Source organism: Protopterus annectens, chromosome 2.part0 (genome assembly GCF_019279795.1).
Source record: "Protopterus annectens isolate FY-2018-M chromosome 2.part0, PAN1.0, whole genome shotgun sequence".
Classification (NCBI taxonomy): domain Eukaryota; kingdom Metazoa; phylum Chordata; order Ceratodontiformes; family Protopteridae; genus Protopterus; species Protopterus annectens.
In genome coordinates, this window is record NC_056728.1 from 1249619835 (window position 1) to 1249642655 (window position 22821).

The following is a 22821-nucleotide window of genomic DNA, read 5'->3' on the forward strand; positions in this document are numbered from 1 at the left end:
ACAGTAATATAGGCAGTGCTATAAAACAGTAAGTAACATATCAGAATACCATTTATACATATGTCAACAACGTAGTCTTGACTAAGAAAATACACATTAATTATTGAGATGTAAAACAATTAAAGTAACCCATTCAATGTTTTAGCTAGGTTAAAAACAAATCGTAGTGACAAGTGAAGGAAATCAGCTTATAATAAATGCAGGGCTAGGAACAAGACTATGTAAATCATGCAGCTTTGAATGTTACCAATTAGCATGATTATAGTGAAACAGTGCAGTTCACAAAACATAGAAATAGCTCATTTGGAAGCTAAATAGGTAGCTCACAGTAAGTCAAAGTCATTCATTCAGATTATAGTGAAATAGTGCAGTTCACAAAACATAGAAATATCTCATTTGGAAGCTAAATAGGTAGCTCACAGTAAGTCAAAGTCATTCATTCAGAGTGTGAGCATGAGCCTTTTTAACACATGAGTCAGGTAGGACAAGATGTGCAAAGAGTGCAAACTACTAAATATTTATGAAGTATACTGCAGCCTCATGTAGTTAACCATACGTATAAGAACTAGCCCTAGGCCGACACAACAATCGAGTAGACACACTGGCAAAAAAAAACACACACACCACGGACTAAGTAAAATGAGTTCAGCAATGTCCATATGCTAGACATGAGCGGTGAAGAAATTCCATTAATCAGGACCCAACTTAAGATGACATTGTAAGTTAGTAAAGCCTGTTTATCAGTGTATTATCAATTATACATTCACCAGTAAAGGTTATAATGCATGAAGTGGGTAGGTCCTAGAGAACACAAGTTGCCTCGACACCTTGTAGGTTTGAATCGAGGAAGTTAAGTTTGCCTGTGGTGGGCAGTACTTGCTTGAAGTGAGCAAGTAGATATGACGAGATTTGTCAGTTTAATTATGAGGTTGAGTAGAGTGAAAGCGGTGCTGTTTAATATACACACTCCCGCCTATTGCCTTTGTTAAAAGGGTTAGAGGTAGCATTATCGCAATCCTTATGAAGCTGCGATAAGTGATTACTGAAGCGAGGATGCTAAGCAAACCTATTTTAAAAAAAAAAAACAGTAAATAAAAGAATAACAATTCTATAGGCTGAGGCTATATAACAGTGAATATAAGACTAACATTTGAGGCTATACAACAGTAAATATAAGAAAATAGGCTGAGGCTATAAACAGTAAATATAAGAATAGCAAATGAGGCTATACAACAGTAAATATAGGAATAACAATTCTATAGGCTGAGGCTGTATAACGGTAATTATAAGAATAACAAGAGAGGTTATATAACAGCCTTTTATTTCCGAAGAGCTCCTTAAGGTGGCACCCTTCTTAGTTAAATAATGATGTTAAAAGCTCGCTCTGCATAGGTGGAGACCCAGAGGTCTTTCCATAAAGTAGAGCAGTGGTGGAAACCCCAGAAGTATTGTTTTAAGGTTGGAGTGGCTAAGGTTTGAGTCAGGTTGCTATGAATGGAGTAGTAAGATAAGGACAGAAATAGTAAAAATAAACATACCAATTGTGGCAAGAAAATATCTGTTTAAGAACAGAGCGTTCCTTAAGGAGACACCCTCCAGGTTAGATACGATAATTAGTGTTCACTCTGCATAGTTAGAAACCCCAGAAATATGATAATTAAAGCTCGCTCTGCATAATTGGAAACTCCAGATGGTCAACTTAAAGGTGAGTGGGGGAAGGTTTTTGATGTGAGCTTTGCTATGCTGTAGAAAAAGTAAGAATTGAATATATTGCTCATTTGTTGTGCAGTTTTATCTGAATAAGTGATGGGGTCTTTTTCAGATCCAGGATTAAGTCATGATTTAATAGCTGACCAAAATTTCTGAGGATTGTATTTGCGATTGGTTTGAAGATGAGTGTAGAAGGATTTTTCTGTCCTTAATTACTTGTTTTTGGCCTGATTACACAGTTCCCTATAGTTTTGCAGTAATGCATTGCTTTTGTTTTTTACCCGTTCTTTCCATGCTTTGACCCTGTCAGACATAAGATTTTTACTTACTTTTCTTAGCCATGCAGCATAATTCAATTTGATTCTTTTTTGCGAATGATGGCAGCACTGCTAAGGGTACCTAAACGTATGGTGTTAAAATAATTTACTGCTTCATCAAGGGGCAGTAATTTTAAAGTTGATCAGTTTATACCCTGTAATATGTCAATGAAAGACTGAGGGTTTAAATGATATAGGTTAAGGATTACTTTGAATTCATGTTCTTTAGATATGTAAGATATGGACCTATAAGATACCATTTTCATCCCCACAGGACTTTGGAATAAATTAAAAATTGCCACCTTGTCAGTTCACTGTTTTGCAAGCTGCATCTGGCTGACCAGCAACAAGAAATGTGATGCTAATGGCATAATCTCATTATAATTGTACAGTCTGATTGTCCAGCAGCAAAAGACAGTTACTTAGACTACCATGGGAGAAAGTTGTGGTTTCCCAGAACTTCACTGATTTGCAGTTTTTATTTCTTATGCCAAGATGTATAGCACTGAGGTCAAAATGCACAACACTAGATGTTAGTGCTGATAACATAATTTAAAATATTTAATGAGATTCAGAGATGAGTCAGTGGTAAATAATGTTTCATGATTATGTGCAGTGCAATTTTCTTTACTTAAAACAATGCATTAATGGCAAATTACATATTAATTTATTGATGTTAATGCCATTAAAGAAATGGAGTTGTAAGTTATGGTTTATATCATAAATGTTTACATGCCTGGGGATTTAATAAAATCCATGCAGGCATAGTGTAAAGCCTACATGGAAGGTACCATGTCCATGTACATGATACCCCCTCAGTAGTGCACCGTGCATATTAATGTAGGTGTGTTTTACTGTGTCTGGAGATGAGCAACACACCCCATGCACTGTCAAAGTGCCAGATAGAAATGTATTAAGGTTAAATGCCACAGTTTTACCAGGTTTAAATGAACATGTTAGTTTAAAACCTGAATTGAGGCACCGGACAACACAATTTTGATTAATTGTTTTAATGTACTAATATTTCATACTCTGACAACTTTACTTTTAAAATTGGTTTTAGAAAATGTAGCTCATATAAAAAGTTGATAAGAAAATAACTATATATTAGAAAAACTGTTTTTGTATGATGAGTTTTAAGTTTTCAGGTTTTTGGAAAAAACACTGTCACTTTATTTATTAATTGTTTTTTCTTAATTGCTGTATTAGGTATATATATAAATGGTTTCAGTATCCATTATTAACTGTTCTGATGAAGTCTATCGACGAAAGCGCTTGACCTGTTTTGTGAATTATTCCTACACAGTGGATTATTGATCTGCTTTTGTGGATTAAATTTTGCACAGTCAACAATTTTATGTAGATCGAATAAAGGTGTTTTTTTACTTGTGGTCGTAGGTTATTGGCTCAAGGAGTGGTTCGTTGAACGTTATTTGTGGTGGTTTCCGCTCTTTTACACACCTCTCAGTGTTATAGATAGAAATGTATGCAAGTGTAATAAAGTGTCATGTTAATTGTTTTAATTTTTTTTTTATATTTTTTTGTGTTTATGTGGCACAACACAGTGCACAGCACTGGACATATGCCAGACATCTAAAACAGACAGTGGATACACTTAATTAAGAAGGAAGGTGAAGTTTATTAAGCATAGTGCAGTGTTCCTTGGTTATCAGTGGTTCTTAAGTGTAGATGACAAGTATATGTAAAAGTATAACAACATTCCATGTGGTCAGGTAGCCAAGTGGTTAGAGTGACAGCCATAGGTCTAGTAGGTGCAGGGTTTGAATACAGGGAAGGGTTAGCAAGCTTTTATGTTGCAAGAGAATATTATGCTAATTATTTTTAAATGTGAGTTTGCTGTGCTCAACTAAGCTCTGCCAAGCACTGCTAAGCCATGCCAAACACTGCTGAAACAAGAGAGGTTTTAGCACTGCTTGGCATCGTGCAGCTCTTCTTAGCTTGTTTGTGCACTGCCAAGCGGAGCCTGTTTAAGCACCATTCAGCTCTGCTGAGTGTGTTTGCATACTGCTAAGCAGTGCTAAGCATTCAGCAGTTTAAGCACTGCTCAGCTGAGCTCAGTGGGTCTGCGCCATGCTAAGCAACACACCACATATTTGAACATTGCCCAATAGTGGTAAAGGGTGGGAAAACAGGCTTATTTAAGTGCAACAGGCAGAAATACAGCAGAACCCGTTAAAGTTTGAACCTAGCAGGAGCTATGGCAGGTGTTGGACAGGGTTTGTGCTTCAGGGCGCAGCGGTGAGGCATTCTGGAGTCCAGGGTCATGGTTGAACTCCTTGTAAAATAACATGACATACAGCTGCTGCAGGGCCAATAGCAGGGATCAGAGTAGAAGTCAGAAGCCTGGGACCATCTGGCACATGATCTCCCAGTACTACAGGTATCCCCTGCACAGGTTAGCAGGTCTGTCATCATTATGAAGACCTGAAGTGACGGAAGAGGGGACTTCTGGACACCTGGGTCCAGGATGCTTTAGATGGGAATGCCCCCCAAGTTTGTCAGTACTGTTTGCATTGTTTTACCAATACCTAATCTGAATGTGTAATAGCTGTACCTTGCAATCTATAGTGATATAAGCAAGAAAGATTAATATCATAACTGTCATTAGGTATATACAGTTTTGATTGTACTGCAATGAATGTGGTCATAGACCTGGACTGCAATAAGTGCAATAAAGATGAAATTATGAAACCTGATAATGTTAAGGAAATAAAATTTCTAGTGAATTAATTGTGGAATTGCAGCTGCATTGCAACATCTGCATTATATGATCTGTTCTGCAATAAAGACTAGAAAAATATATCAATCACTGCATGAAGTTACCCCTAATAAAGCTGTGTTGTGCAATATGTGTGTATTTTGGGCTGTTGTTCATGAAATTGAGTATTACAGCTGCTGTGAACTAAAAACACAAAGAATACCACTAACTGACTGAAGGATAGCTAATAAAGAGTGTTCTGCTAAACTGTAGATGTTGAGCTGTGCTACAAGATATAATGCATTATGATATTTGTTCTGCACTAGGATCTGAAGCAATAATAGGAATGCCTAAGGTATACTGTGTATTTCAGAACTGTCTTGTGTTAACCATTGCATTTCAGCTGTATCCCTACCTGCTCTGAGGTGCACTGATGCAGGCAAGTATGAAACAGTAATAGTTGTAGACTGCAAATATACCATCTGCAACTGTATATGGGTCAAGTAGCCAACCCAACACTCCAATATGGTTTGTACACATCACAGATATTTCCACCCACTAGGGGTATATCATGTATACCTGCATTCTATGTATGAATGTACAGTTCACCTACTATCTCTGTCATGTATGAATCTTATGCATGTGTGTTCAACTGTCAGTGCAGTCTTGTATAAAACTCTCCTTCTATTACCATGTCATATTTTGTTAGCAGGTGAGCTCTTGGCAAATATCAGTCAATCAATATGCAGCAGTGGCTCAGCATCTAATGTTTGATAAATGCTAGTTCTGATGTACATTTTGTCACACAAAGACTGTGGTTTGAATCCAGTGACAAGTATTACTAAATATTATAGAAGCAGTTATGTTTTGTTAACAGATGTTCTCCCCACAGGAATTACAGGTAAATAAATGGCTGTAGTAGCTGTTTAAATGGGTTACTAATCTGTGTGTCCAGATGTACCAGTGTGTTAACAGCATTGCTCACCAATGTGATAAGACATCAGAAAATAAAGGCAACAAGTACAACATTAATAAAAGTTAATACAATAAATAAAATGTGTAATCTTGGTATGGCTGTATGCCTGGTGTGTCTGTGAATGTTTGCTGATAGTCTAACCCCATGCCTGCCAAGGATGGCATGATAGTCATAAACTCACTGTACTGTGCACAATACATGTTTCTCAAGTGTCACACTGCCACAGACTGTGCTCACTGTTGCCTAATATCTTTGTCACAGATCTATCATGGACTTCTGCTGGTCCTGCACCAACTATGTGTGGAACTGCCTCAGGGGACAGGGTAGAGGGGGGGTTGTCACCCAAGATCAGCTACAGGTGATGGTGTGCAGGATAGCCCATTGTGGCTATGAGAACCACCTATGCCAGATTGAAGGCAGACTCACCAATCTGGAGGGGTCTGGTGGCTCTGGCACCCAGCCTCCATCACAGCCACCTTTGGGGCAGTGAAGGAGCAGTGTTAACTGCTTATGGGTGGGGAGCTCAGTCACACTGCTGCCATCTGGGGGCACATGGCTCTCTGATTCCACAACACCCTCCATGTCCAAAGTATGTACCCCCCTCATGTGTCACACACCATCTCTGTATGCTGTTTTGTTTGTCTTATCTGTCTGAAAATGCAACCTCTCCTACCGAACTTACCTCTCCACATGTACCTATATCCCTTCCCTGACATTAAACTATCGCCCCATACATAGCTCTCAATTTTGCACATGTGTCCACTGGACATAAAAAATCATTACATTATTTAACCAACACATTTATGTTGCCTTCAGCACTCTCTCTGGGGTGTGAGGCTTCAAATTCCTAATTCTCTACAACCTGCACAGCTGTTGCTGTACAGGAAATGGAGAGCTATGGTCCTTTCCTACGCCTGGCCTGCACATCCCTACCTGGCTTTCAGTATGTTTTTCCCTCTGCTTGCCCCCATTTCACTACTTTCCTTTCACCCCTTTTTTCTTTTCTTTTTTTATAATTAGCATGGGTTTAAGTGGAGCTAAGTGGCATGGCACGCCATGCAAACCCACACAAACCCACTTAAAACTGCTTAAAAGTGCCTTAATCATCTTCTGTGTTTCTGACACTGTTAGGCACACCTGCAAAATAATCACCACTACCAAGTCTCAAAGATGAGCCCCTATCAACTACAGCATAGTGCATTAGCCCACTAGGCCACTCATCTCTGAAGTAAGACAGGTGTTTCCATAAACGTATCCTGATTGCCAATGACACACTGCATGTACATATAATGGGAAAATTGGTAGTTTACTTGGGATTGTGATGCAGACACCAAAGAAGTAAACAGCCAAATAAATAATGACGGGTGTACGTGAGGCCTGGGATAGCAGGTATAGCTGTCATCTGCACAGACTGTTGCAGAATGTCCACAGTTGTGCCACCTACTTTTGGCACAGTTTTCTCAAAACCTTTTCTGTGTTTAAGTATTGGCAAGTCAGTACAGACTAAGGTTATAAAATCATGACAGATGGTTCAGTGTCACATGTCATACCCATCCGAACACACATGCTAATGTGAATTCTGTGTAACAGACTGTATGCATGCACATATATTTTGTAAATAAAGCTGCAGCAATATTGACTCAGTCTGTTAAATTCCTAGCATGCTGTACATTTTGCCACCCACAGTCCTGGGTTCGAATCCAGTGTGTTGCACTTTAATTACATGCTTGTGAATACAACAAATAATGACTAAATCCTGCAATTTTAATCAAAACAGATTGCTGCTACTGCACATCAAAGGCCTGTAGGTAGGGACACACTGCACAAATATGTACAGACTACCTATATGTCACCTACCACTCTCTGATTGGCACTGTTACATAACATATGTACCTTAAGCAAATGCCTCACCTGGACTTTTATGGGTACCCTCACCCTGGCTCTGCTGTAACTAAAGACCTGACACTGCTCCCTCACTGACACATACAGCTTGCTGTCCTCCAGTGTGTTCACACTCCCCAGTATGAGTCCTGGGCAAAAAGCAGCAGCAGCTGTAGCCTGCAACATATGCAGCAGTATGTTCAACTACCTGCTACAGACTATTCTGCTGTCCAGGACTCACCAGAAACATGGGCAATGTGCAGCACTGTGAGCTGACCTCATCACAGCAGTCAACCACATAGGGCTACAGGACAGAAGCTACGAGCAGGTCTGACACAGTGCAACAGACATGGTAAATGCTGCATGGCAAAGGGACACTGCTGTGGCCAAGGACCATGCTGCCATGAGTGGAGGGCCTGCAGCAGTAAAACTACTCTCAGCCATACAGGAATTCCAGGTGAACCTGGGATCAACCACCATCTCCCAAGCATCCATCACCCCACACATTGTAGAGATGGGTGTCACAGCTTGCATAGCAGAGGACCATCCAGGTAAGCCTCCTGTGTTCATCACTGTGATACTGTATCAGTCATTGTGGCACCCTCTGCATACCAGTACATGGATGTCAGGTCAATCTGCACTGGCGGGGGGGTTGTTTGTAATGCACACTTGTGCACATATCCTCAGAATGTTAGCAATATAGGCAGGATCATGGTACCCACTGAAAATGTTGATATATGCACATATTATCCTGTAACAATGCCACATTTGACTTTGCTGACAATACCTCTCCCTCACATTTCCATAGGAATGTTAGGTGTGGCCGGAGTCCAACGTCTTCTACCCGGTGAGTCTAATACTGTTTTGTATGGATTATATATACCCTAACAATATTAAGGGCTGCCATTTTACTGTACACACAAATGATATGTTTAGTCGGAGTACATTACTTGTATGTTCATTTTGGGATGGGTTAACTGAAGTGCATTGAATTGGTAATCACAGCAGTGTATGTTCAGAAGCTGTAGCATATTTGCACAAATTTTTATGAAGGTCAATGCAATCTGCTATACAGAGGGCAATAGTATACTCAAGATGGGTGCACTGTGTTTTAGGTGTAGGTCTGTCACATTCTGGCAAAAATAACTGGATGTAGCTGAAGTGCATGTGGTTTAATTGGCCCGTGTGTTTAAGCACTGGCAAGTCAGCACAGATTGAGGTTATAAAATTATGACAGATGGTTCAGTGTCACATGTCATACCCATCCGAACATACATGCTAATGTGAATCCTGAGTAACAGACTGTATGGATGCACATATATCTTGTAAATACACCAGCAGCAATATTGACTCAATAGGTCAGTCTGTTAATTCCTAACATGCTGTACATTTTGCCACCCACAGTCCTGGGTTCGATTTCAGAGTGTTGCACTTTAATTACATGCTTGTGAATACAACAAATAATGACCTAGTCCTGCAATTTTAATCAAAACAGGTTGCTGCTACTGCATTCACTGCTACCCATGTTAGCACATCAAAGACCTGTAGGTAGGGTGACACTGCACAAATAAGTACAGGCTACATATATGTCACCTACCACTCTCCAATTGGCACTGTTACACAACATATGTACCTTAATCAAATGCCTCACCTGGACTGTTATGGGTACCCTCACCCTGGCTATGCTTTAACAACAGACCTGACACTGTCCCTCACTGACACATACAGCTTCCTGTCCTCTAATGTGTTCACACTCCCCAGTATGAGTCCTGGGCAAAAAGCAGCAGCTATAGCCTGCAACATATGCAGCAGTATGTTCAACTACTTGCTACAGTCTATTCTGCTGTCCAGGACTCACCAGAAATGTGAGCAATGTGCAGCACTGTGAGCTGACTTCATGACAGCAGTCACCTACATAGGACTACAGGACAAAAGCTATGAGCAGGTCCAACACAGAGCAACATACATGGTAAATGCTGTAAGACAAAGGGCCACTGCTGTGGTCAGGGACCATGCTGCCATGAGTGGAAGGCCTGCAGCAGTAGAACTACTCTCGGTCATACAGGAATTCCTGGCAAACTTGGGATCAACCACCAGCTCCCAAGCATCCATCACCACATACATTGTGGAGATTTGTGCCACAGCATCCATAGCAGAGGACCATCCAGGTAAGTCTTCTGCATTCATCACTGTAATATTGTATCAGTTATTGTGGCACCCTCTGCATACCAATAGATGGATTTCAGGGCAATCTGCATTGGGAGAGTTGTTTGTAATGCACACTTGTGCACACATCCTCAGAATGTCAGCAATGTAGGCAGTATCACAGTACCTACTGAACATGTTGATATATGCACATATTATCCTGTAATAATGCCACATTTGACTTTGCTGACAGTACCTCCTCCTCACATTTCCATAGGAATGTTAGGTGTGGCTGGAGTCCAACGTCTTTTACCCAGTGAGTCTGATACTGTTTTGTATGGCTTATATATATACCCTAACAATATTAACTCAAGATGGGTGCACTGTGTTTCTGGTGCAGGTCTATCACATCACATTCACTGACATATAATTTATCTCACAGTTGTATAGTACTGGCAACAATAACTGGATGTAGCTGCAGTGCATGTGGTTTAATTGACCTGTGTTGTCTGTGCATGTTGTACTCTGCATGTGTGCTGTGCATGGGATCAGAAATAAAATGTGGTATGTGTAATGTAGTTGTGGCACCTCACCTTTATTTGTGTGTGTGTGTGTGTGTGTGTGTGTGTGTGTGTGTGTGTGTGTGTGTGTGTGTGTGTGTGTGTGTGTGCACGTGTGTGTGCATGTGTGTGTGTGTGTGTGTGTGTGTGTATCACCATACATAATAGTGCAGGTAGTAATGTACATATTTTGTCTTCCTCCACACAGGTGACCATGGGGGTTGGAGTCTGTCCCTCTTACATCCTGATGTCAGTGTTTCATCGGACTATGATGATGATGGTGGCCATAGTGAAGCACTGGTGAGGTTGTTGGGGGCTGACATGCCACTTTCTCCCCCCATTGTCCCTGCACACAATCAGTATGCCTACACATAGCCAGTCCCCTGTGGCCACAGATATCGGACAGTTAGATTATGGGAGCATTGAACAGGGGAGTGTGGCAACAATGGCATTAGTGAGTGTAGAGATTAGCCATAGCCAGAGAGCTGTTGAGGTCCCACACAAGCAGATTTATAGGGGTGCTCTAAGGATGATTGCTGCCCATCCACCACCTGTCACAGGTGTCACATCATGAGTCACTCGATGCATGTTTCGATCCATCATGGAGGCACAGGCATGTTCTGAGCGGAACACCAGACAGATGGTCAGGCTCATGGGTACATCACTGTCTGACATCCATGACTCCCTCCACCATATTGGTGATGCCATGCATTGTTTCACTGATGTAGTTGACAGATGGTGGGGTGAGACAGTGTCATTCTTGGACTGCACATTGTCTGTGGTAGAACATGTGGTGAGAGTACGGCATCAGACACGTGGCTGTAGGTCAGAAACAGCATCTGCTGAGAGTTCACATGGCTGTGCACACTCATGCTCCCATAAAGGCAGTACCTGAAGCACTATAGAAGGGTGGGTACTGCCCATACCATGATGTGACAGGTCATGGGCATGTGGTCCTTGGCGGTCCCATGAGGGACATGTGCTCACCAGACACCAGTCAGTGTCAATGACTAGTACTGCATCTGACCCTGGGCATGGTGGCGCCAGTGCCACTCCTGGCAGAGACAGTTCCTGTGTTCCTGGCCAGAGATGGTGAACTGTCCAGTCTTCCATGTACAGTCCACAGCTTTCCAACATACCCAAGTGTAGGGCTAACAAATGGCTTGACTGTGTATGTGCACACACTCATACCTGTCACATGCCGGTCACCAACATACACACACTGCACCTCTCCATGGCCCAGCTGACCAGCACCTCTTTCTGTCTCCCACACATGATGTTAACTGTTTGGCACAGCCTAGGTCTCTGGCACTCCCACACCACACCCTGTGCATGTGATGATACCTGTACCATATCCCTGCCATCCATACCATCGATGCAGGGACATGCAAATATGTATCTGATGACCAGAGTGACTATAGTACATTACATGACATTTTGTAGTGCAGTTGTGTTATGCCATGACAGGCACTGTATGCAGATGTGTGTCATAAGTAAACATAAAAGAGTTTGTACCTTTGTTGCATGATGTTAGATTGATGGTGGAGTTGCAGACTGACAGGTGTCTCTCAAAACTTTGTATGCTTCTGTTTCAGGGGTCTGAGTGGCTATGTTGTGGAGACTTGGTGGCAATACATTGGCTCAGGATGGCATGGTAGCAAAGCAGAAACATGACATCAGCAAAGTATGGCTGTATATGTGCATGGTTATCTAGGTGTATATGTATATAACAGTGTGTCAGGGGCAATGGGGGCGGACAGTGTAATCCTGCATGCATACCCAGTGACATGGCATGCTACCCTTGATACGTGTCATCTGGGTGTTCTGTACCTACAAATGTAGGTAGTGGCAGATAGCATTTATGCCTAGGTAGATGTGGGCTATTTAGGGCCAGCAGCTACTCACAGGGCCCTAAAATGTATAACTATTGCACACACATAGCAAGACAGACACACTTCTGTAAGGGGTATATTTACACACACACACACACACACACACACACACACACACACACACACACACACACACACACACACACAGAGTTGCCCTTTTGGAGATTAAACCCCCTACATATCTAGTATTATATACTATAGTTTTATGTACTTATCGCATGCACCACAGAGCTTATGTGTTTTGAGAGTGTCTCCCAATGCTGTTAAGGTGGATGACATCAGCTGGTCCTGTAAAGGAGGTCAATGGGGGGGTTGACAGGGCCTGAAAATGTATGACCATTGCACACAGATAGGCGAGACAAACACACTGCTGCAAGGGGGTATATTTACATACCCAGAGCTGCCCTTTTTGATATTAGAGCCCCTACCTATCTAGTAGTATATACTACAGTACTATATACTTGTTGCATGTGCCATGGATCTTATGTGTTTTGAGAGTATCTGCCAGTGCTGTTAAGGTGGATGACATCAGCAGCTGTTGACAGGGAGGTCACTGTTGTGGAGGACGCTAGTCACTGAGCCATAACATAATTGACCATTGTACAGACAAAGGCCTGATAGGCATGTCTGTATTGCTGTATGGGAAATATGCACACACACACACACACACACACACACACACACACACACACACACACACACACACACACACACACACACACACACACACACACATACACACACACACACACTGGCTGATGTGAGATTACAGTCAACAGACAACAGTCCCGCACCTCCCTGGTATTATGTCCAAGGGATTCCCTAGCTGTGTGCTGCTGTACATAATATCAGAGCCATACCTAGTGTGTGTACAGGTTGTAGTAGACTGTACAGGGTTTTGCATCATATGTCTGCTATGTTTTACATAGCATTGTGATTTTCTGGTACATCAGTGGCAAATCATTATAGATTGACATTAGGAACTGATGACAGACAGTTGAATTACTGACTCCATACACAGCAGGGAACCCATACTATTGGGTGACCTGTTACTCACTGCACTTTCTACATTTGTCTGGCCACTAGTTAATCCTTCTCCTTATATGTGGGCCTTTGTCCCACTCCTGTTCATGGCTTTTCCCATATTTCCCACTCTAAGTAGTTGTAGGTATGCTGTGACTGGGGTACATGATGTAACACAATACACAGGGTTACAGACGTCACACCTCTGACTGTACATGTTTTGCAGGATGTCCAGCATTCTGCCCCATATGACTGCTCTGTTCCTCAGAATGTTATGTTGTTTTGGTAATATACTACTACATGGTGCCCACTGACTTGTAGGTACTGACTGACACAGTTACGTGATGGCTTTTATATCCTGCTGCTGCTCTGACTTGTTACAACCTGCTGTTATACTAGCCACCTTCTAGGTTACTCCAACCATGTGTAATGTCCATAGCTGTGGCCCCCTTTCCCCTCCATTGTTTCTGGCATTGTCCAGCTTTCTTGCAGTAACAAATAGTGACATATTGACAGTCTGTGGGATTCCTACCATAGGGATACCGCAGATGCAAAATTGTAGGTGCAGCCAGCTTCGAGCCATGAACACCATTAACTATGCTAACAGATGCAAAATTGTAGGTGCAACCAACTTCGAGCCATGAACACCATTAACTATGCTAATGTACTTAGCCCATTAAACTACACCAGCCACCAGAAATTCTCCATACACACACACACTGTCTGTCACACATGTACATACATACACACATACTATCCCCTCCCCAGCACTCTGCTATGAGAGAACACATCAATATGCCGGAAATGTATGGTTTCGAAAAACATGATAGAGGGATTTTGTAGGACACACCAATGGATACACATCTACAATTACCCCATCAACGTCAGAGCACAGGACTAAATGTTAGCACATTAGACAAATGTTATCAGAAAGTAATTGTTCTGATTAAGTCAACTTGGACTGATGAAAGCACTTAACAATTTGTGTTAGATAAAACTGTGTGGAACCCAGAAACCCTGGTGGTGTGTTTTTTGGTTTAGTTGTTCTTCTTTTTGCACCATTGCACCACTTTTTAGGAAATAGAACATGTTGCCAGGTTATTTGGAACAGCCTTGGGATTGCATGGTCTGCTGATATAACCTTACAAACATACTGTCACTGCAGTTGCATGGGAACATGGCTGTGTTGGGGGTAGGGTACTCTAGCACTGACAGTCATGCATCTGCCCTATGACACCACTGTTTGGTATTTTCCTCACATACTGCAGTGGGTTTTGCTTCCTTGTGGCTTACTGCATATTACGGGGCAGCCAGTACTGGACAGAGAGTTCCTGTTGTGCCAAATAGCTGTTAGTTCTCTGCAGGTAGCCCACTAGCCCACTCTATTCCCTTGCATATACACAGCAGGTCCATACATATGTTACCATAGTCTAGTACCCCATACATTTGTTGTACAGAAGAGTGACTTACCTTGTAAATGCAGCATTTGAGATAACAGTGCTTCAAGGCTGAGGCTGTCTGATGCATACAGTACACAGCTAGTACACGGCAAGGTAAAGGTCGTGTGGTGTGGATGTCATCCTTTTTACTATGTATGTGAATTGGAGTGAAGCATCAGTCCCTAGGACCCTAGGTTATCAGTGCATGTGCTATGTGTTGCCTGTTTGCCAAGGCCAGGGTATGCTGGGCACACCTACATCTGCCTACAGGGACAGGCTCAGGAGGTTCCTCCAAGTCCCCTTGTGAGTGAGGCTGTGGGGACCTTGGCACTGGTGGGGGTTGCATGTCCCTTCCCTGTGATGAACCTACCACAGCTGTTTCCACAGGATCATATTGTGTAGCATGGCACATACTGTGAACATCTGTGCACATGTGGCTGAAGAGTACTGTAGGGCTCCATCAGATATATCAAGGCAGCGGAACCATGACTTGAGCAGCCCAAACACATGCTCTATGATGTTCTTAGTTTGTGTGTGTGTGTGTGTGTGTGTGTGTGTGTGTGTGTGTGTGTGTGTGTGTGTGTGTGTGTGTGTGTGTGTGTGTGTGTGTGTGCATCATTATGGCATTCTTCTGTAGGTATATGTGCATTTTTGATGGGTGTTATCATCCACAGTTCCAGTGCATAGCCAGCATCACTCAGTAGATGGCTGTACGGGATATCCCCCTGGCAAACATCTGGTACAGCTGTGATGTGTGCCAGATAAGGGAGTCATGATAACTGCCAGGGCTGCCGGTACACACACTCATGATAATGCCCCGGGCATTGTACATGACCTGGCAGTTGATGGTGTGGTACCCCTTGCAGTTGATGTAGATTCTGTCCTCCTCACTGGTCAGTACTTTGATGTGTACATGAGTGCAGTCTATGGCACCCATTACCTTAGGGTAGTGTACTACATGGAGGAAGAGATGCATACTGCTGGCTATCTCCTCAGGGGTGTGGGGTAAATAAATATGCTCACTGGCAGGTGTTTGCATGGCAGCCAGGAACTGGTGGAGTACCCTGGATGCAGATGCCTGTGAGACTTCCATCATGTCCCCAGTTGGTCTTTGAAAAGTATCTGTAGCTAGTATTCTAAGGGCTACACATACCTTTGTTTCCACTGGGATGGGTTCCCCTCTGTTGGATTTGGATATGAGTTGAGGACAGCAAAGCTCGGTAAATTCTTGTAGAAGGTCCCTGTCCACCCTGTAGCACTCTACAATCTCCAGCTCATGTATCTCCTGGAAGGTTTCCCTGGGCCTGAACACTCTTCTCCTTCTCAGTCTAGGCATATTGGTAGCAGCAGCAGCACTACCCTAAGCCTCTAGCACATACAGCTGTAGCAGAGCAACAGCAGCCCCTAGCATTCTGTCAACTAAAATTCCCAAGTCTATACTCCAATGGTGCAGAGTATGGGTGAAACATCAGATTGTAGGGTGTATACATACTTTATAATGGTGTGCTGCAGATGCAGTCTGTGTGATTGACTAACTTTGATGCATTCCACCTGCAGATATATCACTGAGGGGTTTGAATGGACCAGTGTCAGTGGAATAGGGCTTATCAGTAATTTATACATGATTGGGTTTCCCAGGCTACTTCTTTTGTTTTTTTTTTAAATGGTAAGCACTGCAGTGGAGCATGCAAACCCATGGCACTGGTATAAAAACTGCTTAGCAGTCTGGACACACCCCCATGCACAGGCACACTCAGCATAGCTTAAACCAGCTAAAACACAGGGCCAGTAGCTAAACAAAGCTTAATAGCACTGGGTACACCCCCTTGCTTAACTAAGCTGAGCTGAGCAGCACACAAACAGGTGCCACTCAGCTCCAATGTGCTTAAACGTATAGTGACACACCCCCTTTTCATGTCATCTAGCTGTTCAGTGGACAACAACATGGTTCTGGGGCTACACGGGTTTTATCTGTGGACACAGTAGCCCATTTTTGCTATACAGTAACCCCAGCTCATTTGCATACAGATCCTTGCACATAACCTGGATACTTTACTATTCCAGGGCCTGCCTCATTAGCAACCACAGATATCTACCATTGTACATACTGCATGCAGGGCCTTATAATGCATTATTCTCACTTATGTCATCTTTTTACTTTTTAATATTTCTAATATTTTTATTTTGCATAACGGCATGTTTGTGCACTGCTGTGTGCCACGCAAACCTAATATTTTTATTAAAAAACATTATATTATATTATTTTGCATTCGTTTTTGGACTCACAGGGCATACATTTGCACATATCTGTGGCTACTATGACATTTCTGACCTTCTAATTGTGCTTTTACTGACCCTGTTCAATTTTTACATTTCTGTACATGAAAATTTCTGTGTACACTTCTAACACCAACATGAGTTCTGCAGGAATACCTAGCTGCTTCCTGGATCACAAAACTACCTAATTTGCATGCAATTTACCTGCTTATGAGGTGATTTGCATGCCACAGACACTTTAGTGTCTGCACGCTCGTGCATATCCCTCTGCTCTGTTTACTGGATTGCACTGCTGCTTAATTCCATGTTAGCTCCATGCCACTTTACCTGCATGGAAAATCACTTGATGTAGGTTTTATTGAATTCCCTCCATAGTCAATAAATACATTATACTAAGTGCACTGCTGTTCTCAATGAAATTGTATGTTGTTTGCTTATGATAATACCCTTTTTTGGTGGTAAGTAGCAAATTAACAAATTGGCATATTGACTGAGAAGGAAGATGTAGATCGACAGGCACACTTTCAAAACTTACATATACAGAGGCTCCTGATGAGATACATGTTAGGAATGTCATGTTAGAATTTTTAACACCCACTGTGGCTCTGTCAGTATGTCACATTTATCCCAATCATGTCTCTGGCTATGCAATGCTCTTACTGAGCAATCTTGTCACTCACAAAAAACTATAATACAAGTGTCAATGTAGTTTGAGTGAAAGTATGCCTACATTCTTTATCTCTCCTGTTCTGTCCTGATTCCTTTTTCCATCTTCTTCTTATATCCTATTGGAATCAATGTAATCTTTTATGCAAACTGTATGCCCTCCCTCCTTTTCCTTTCTGTCACTGGTAAAAATGCAGTAGCTTGGAACAGGTATATCGAACCTCATCATTGCTATTGCTCAGGTCTTTGTGAAGCTGACAATGCTCCCTTGTTAGATCGTATGGCCACCTGCAAGTCCCCATTTGCCCACTACTCTGACATTACACAGCATCATCTTTCGTTTTTTGTTTTTTTGTTCCTTTTCCCATTTTCCTCCTTCTCACTTCTCTTTCAACAGCATTACCACTGTCATACTAGGCAGAACCTACGATCAGCAAAAAGTTCCTTCCTAGGTTGGACCTTACCAAAGATCCTTATGTCCCTTAATCCATTCTCCTCAGACCACAACTGCTGACACAGATTCTAATTCTCCAGTCTTAGCTTTCATGGTCGTTTGTGAGCACTGCTAACATCTCTGAGGAAGACATGATGCACCAAGGATCCAGTCATCTTTAGAGCAATTCCTTTATCCTTGAGACCTCTTCTATGACTATCAGTGCAGACAGGTTTGTGGTTGCACTTTTGACTTTGACATGGGGTTCTTTTCTAACTTTCCAACTTTCACTAGTTCAGATTGATAACCAAGTTCCATCCAAACCATGTATCTAAATAGATTATTAATGTGTTTCTTTTTTCCTACCCATTTCAGACTAGAAAATGTACCTGCCTCATATCATCAGACTATGGTTACAATATTATACGATTCAGCTTGCATATTTTATTCAGAACTACACATTATCAAAGATGACTGTCTGCATTTCAGGGATGGATAAGAACTCACCTAATAGATATACAGGGTGGTATTAAACAAGTAATGATGCCCAACCTCCTCTTTGATGTCCATATTTCCTAAACCATCAAAAAAGTACACAAAAAAATGTGAACACTATACAGACACAAATATTTCCTCTCAGATCAGGCACAAATCACCCTAGCCCAAACTCACCTATTGTCCACATTAATGTACACAGCACCAATGTTTAGCCTGACCAGAAAACTTGATCTTGGAAACTTGAGTCATGCTATAATAAAATTGCCAAGTTTGCTAACAACTCCTCTTTCAGAACCCACCACTGTCAGGCTGTAAGGGACCTACAATGGCTAGAACTTCCTCAGCTACTCAGTTACCACCAACTAATCATTGCCTATAACATTCTGAAACATCTTGATAAAACCCCAGAGCTAAGTCAGCTTCTCACTCACTACAAAGCTAATCACCATCTTGTTGACAAATCACTACTCTGCATCTCAAGGGCTAACAATAATGCAGGAAAAGCTCTATTCTCCCACACCATCGTTAGAACCTGGAATAGCCTCCCCTCTTCTCTGACTTTTGCATCCACTACCACATTGTTCAAAAACTCACTTAAATCACATCTTATGAACACCTGGCTATATCCATGTATTACATAACATTTATTTTGCTTCTTCATATACCTTCCTTCCTAGTATACTTACTGTATGTATGCTACAGTACCACAACTCTAATTTCTCTGTCTCTAGCATGACATTTCCCTTGGTAACTGTAGCAACCATATTTTTTTTATTACTTCATATATTGTTGATATTCTGTCTGTTTTACATTTCTATCTGATTTTTTTGTCTGATAGTTATGTAAATGTTTCTCCGTGGGCCTCCACTGTAAATGGACCTGGTCCAGTCAGACTATCCTGGTAAACAAATGTAAAATAAATAAATAGGGAAGACATTATTGGGAAAGTAATGGACCAACGGCACATGAAGACAGCATCTCCATGCGTGGAATGTTTGTTATTTTCTCAACGATGTCCACCCTTGACAGCATTATTGCACTTCATTTGTTAACTTATTTCATATTGTTGTTAGTACATTCATTTTTTTAAATATGTTTGATGTAAAGTAGTTGCTACACCTAATGTTTCAAAGTTGCTGTAGGTATTCAATTTTTGTTGGAGGAAGTATTTTACATCCAAAATATAAGTTATCTATTTATTTAACATACATGCATATACACATGCTCACATACACACAAACACACAAAAAGTCACATACTCATGCATGCAGAGACACAGACAGACTCAAAAACATATACAGTGGATATAAAAAGTTTACACACCCCTGTTAAAATGCCAGGTTTTTGTGATATAAAAAATGAGGTCACAATAAATAATTTCAAAACCTGTCCCACCTTTAATGTGACCTATAACCTGTACAATTCAATTGAAAAACAAACAAATCTGTTAGGGGAAAAAAATTAAAAAAATAAAAAACATACAATATGCTGGTTGCATAAGTGTGCACACCCTTAAACTAATACTTTGTTGAAGCACCTTTTGATTTAATTACAGCATTCAGTCTTCTTGGGCAGGAGTCTATCTGCATGGCACATCTTGACTTGACAATATTTGCCCATTCTTCCTTAAAAAAGTACTCCAAATCTGTCAGATTGCAAGGGCATCTCTTGTGCACAGCCCTCTTCAGCTCACCCCACAGATTTTCTATTGGACTTGGGTCTGGGCTCTGGCTGGGCCATTCCAAAACTTTAATTTTCTTCAGATGAAGCCATTCTTTTGTTGATCTGGATGTATGCTTGTGGTCATTGTCATGCTGAAAGGTGAAATTCCTCTTCATCTTCAGCTTTCTAGCAGATACCTGAAGGTTTTGGGCCAAATGTGACTGATATTTGGAACTGATCATAATTCCCTCCACCTTGAATAAATCCCCAGTTCCAAATGAGGAAAAGCAACCCCAAAGAATGATACTGCCAACACTATGCTTCACCATGAGGATGGTGTTCTTTTGGTGATGCGAAGTGTTGTTTTTGCACCAAACGTACCTTTTAGAATTGTGGCCAAAAAGCTCAACCTTTCTCTCATAAGACCATAACACATTTTCCCACATGCTTTTGGGAGACTTGATGTATTGTTTTGCAAATTTTAGCCAGGCATGGATGCTTTTCTGTGTAAGAAAAGGCTTCCGTCTTGCAACCCTACCCCATTGTCCAGACATATGGAGAATACCGGAGATTGTTGTCAGATGTAGTACACAATCAGTACTTGCCAGACATTTCTGCATCTTCTTCAGTGTTGCTGTAGGTCTCTTGGCAGCCTCCCTGACCAGATTTTGTCTTGTCTTTTCATCAATTTTGGATGGATATGCAGTTCTTTGCAATGTTGCTTTTGTCCCATATTTTCTCTACTTTTTGATGAATGTCTTCACTGTGTTCCATGGTATACCCAATGCTGTAGAAATTTTTTGTACCCTTCTCCTGACTGATACGTTTCAACAATGAGATCTCTCTGATGCTTTGTAAGCTCTCTGTGAACCATGGCTTTTGCTGTAGCAGACAACTGAGTAAATGTCAGAAAATCCTACTAGGACAGCTGTACTTTATTTGGGGTTAATCAGTCTACTTAATTGATAGCAGTTGTGTACCCAAGAAGACTGAATGTTGTAATTAAATCAAAAGGTGCTTCAACAAAGTATTAGTTTAAGAAAGTGCACACACAACAAAGTATTAGTTTAAGGGTGTGCACACTTATACAACCAATGTATTTACGTTTTTTATTTTTTATATTTTTCCCCTAACAGATTTGTTTGTTTTTCAATTAAATTTTACAGGTTATAGGTCACATTAAAGGTGGGAAATGTTTTGAAATTATTTATTGTGGTCTCATTTTTTATATCACAAAAACCTGGCATTTTAATGGGGGTGTGTAAACTTTTTAAATCCACTGTACACAGAAACACACACACACACACACACACGCACATGCACACGCACACGCACACACACACACAGTGCAATTACAGAAACTTTCTTGACAATACAATTCAGATGATTCACTGTGATCAAATTATTATTATTATCAAATAAACCCATGCATCTAAACTGTTACAGATTCTGCAGAATGACCCCTGTTTTGGCAAATCACTGAGATTAAAGCTCCATTCAGACTACATGGTGGTGGATATACCTCTCTACTCCCCATATTTTTGCAGAATGCAGATTTTTGCCTAATACTTTTAGTCTCCTGCTCATAAAATTTGTGGTTTTCTGGAAAATCATTTGGGATTTATGTTACTAAATAAAACATACATTTAATTTTCAGATTTCATATTCTTCATAAAATGTATGCTAATGCAAAACCTGGTATTCTAACAACTTTTAAGTTTATAAGAGCAGTAATTAAAATCTGTCACATTATTTTTGGCTTTGCTCAGATTTCTTGTGCTAAGAGGTAGAGAGGAAAGCCTCTTGCTCTGTATCTAAACACTGACCCTGACTTTATTTTTTTTGCAGAATTCTTGACCAAGGAAGTTGTAAGTGCTGCTCTGTCTCTTGCTCACACACTCACTGGTTCACTTTCTCTTTTTATCTCTCTCTCTCTCTCTCTCTTTCTCTGTCTCATAGGTCCATAGGCTCATAGGTGTATACTAACATAATAACCACTTGGGCCTTTATAAGCTTAGAGATGCAACCCAAGTACATCCCACAAGTTATATGTTTCAGACCGGTTCCATTTGAAATCACGAACATTCAAAAGTTTGAGCCTCATATGGTCGACACCATATGAGCAAACTTTTGAAAGCTCGCAAGTTTCAACGGAGATTGCCGTAGGGAATATTTCCCTTTACTTCAATGTAGTGCGATCTCGGAGTTGGTATATTTAAGTAGCGGGGGGTGTGGGGGGGTGCAGCCCCCCCATGTGGGGGGTGCAGGGAGGCTTGCCCCCCTGCCCAGAGCATTCAAATAAGTTTTTTTTAGTTTTTTGTTTGTTCGAAGTTTTAAAACTTCGCTCATATGGTGTCGATCATATGAGAGTTGAAGATTTAAACATTCCAGCATATAATATAGACACATTTTAGATGTTTATATAGGGACCGCGGTAGTGGTGCTGCGGTAGCATTGTCACCTCACAGTAAGACGCTGTCTGGTTCGATTCTCAGCTAGAGCATCTTCTGCGTGGAGACATGCGTGAATGGGCGTACCTTCATTGAAGGTTGTGTGTCAGGGTTGGTAACTCGGCACGTAAAAATCAACTACCAATCATTAGCGGACCGGAGTTCCGCTGTGG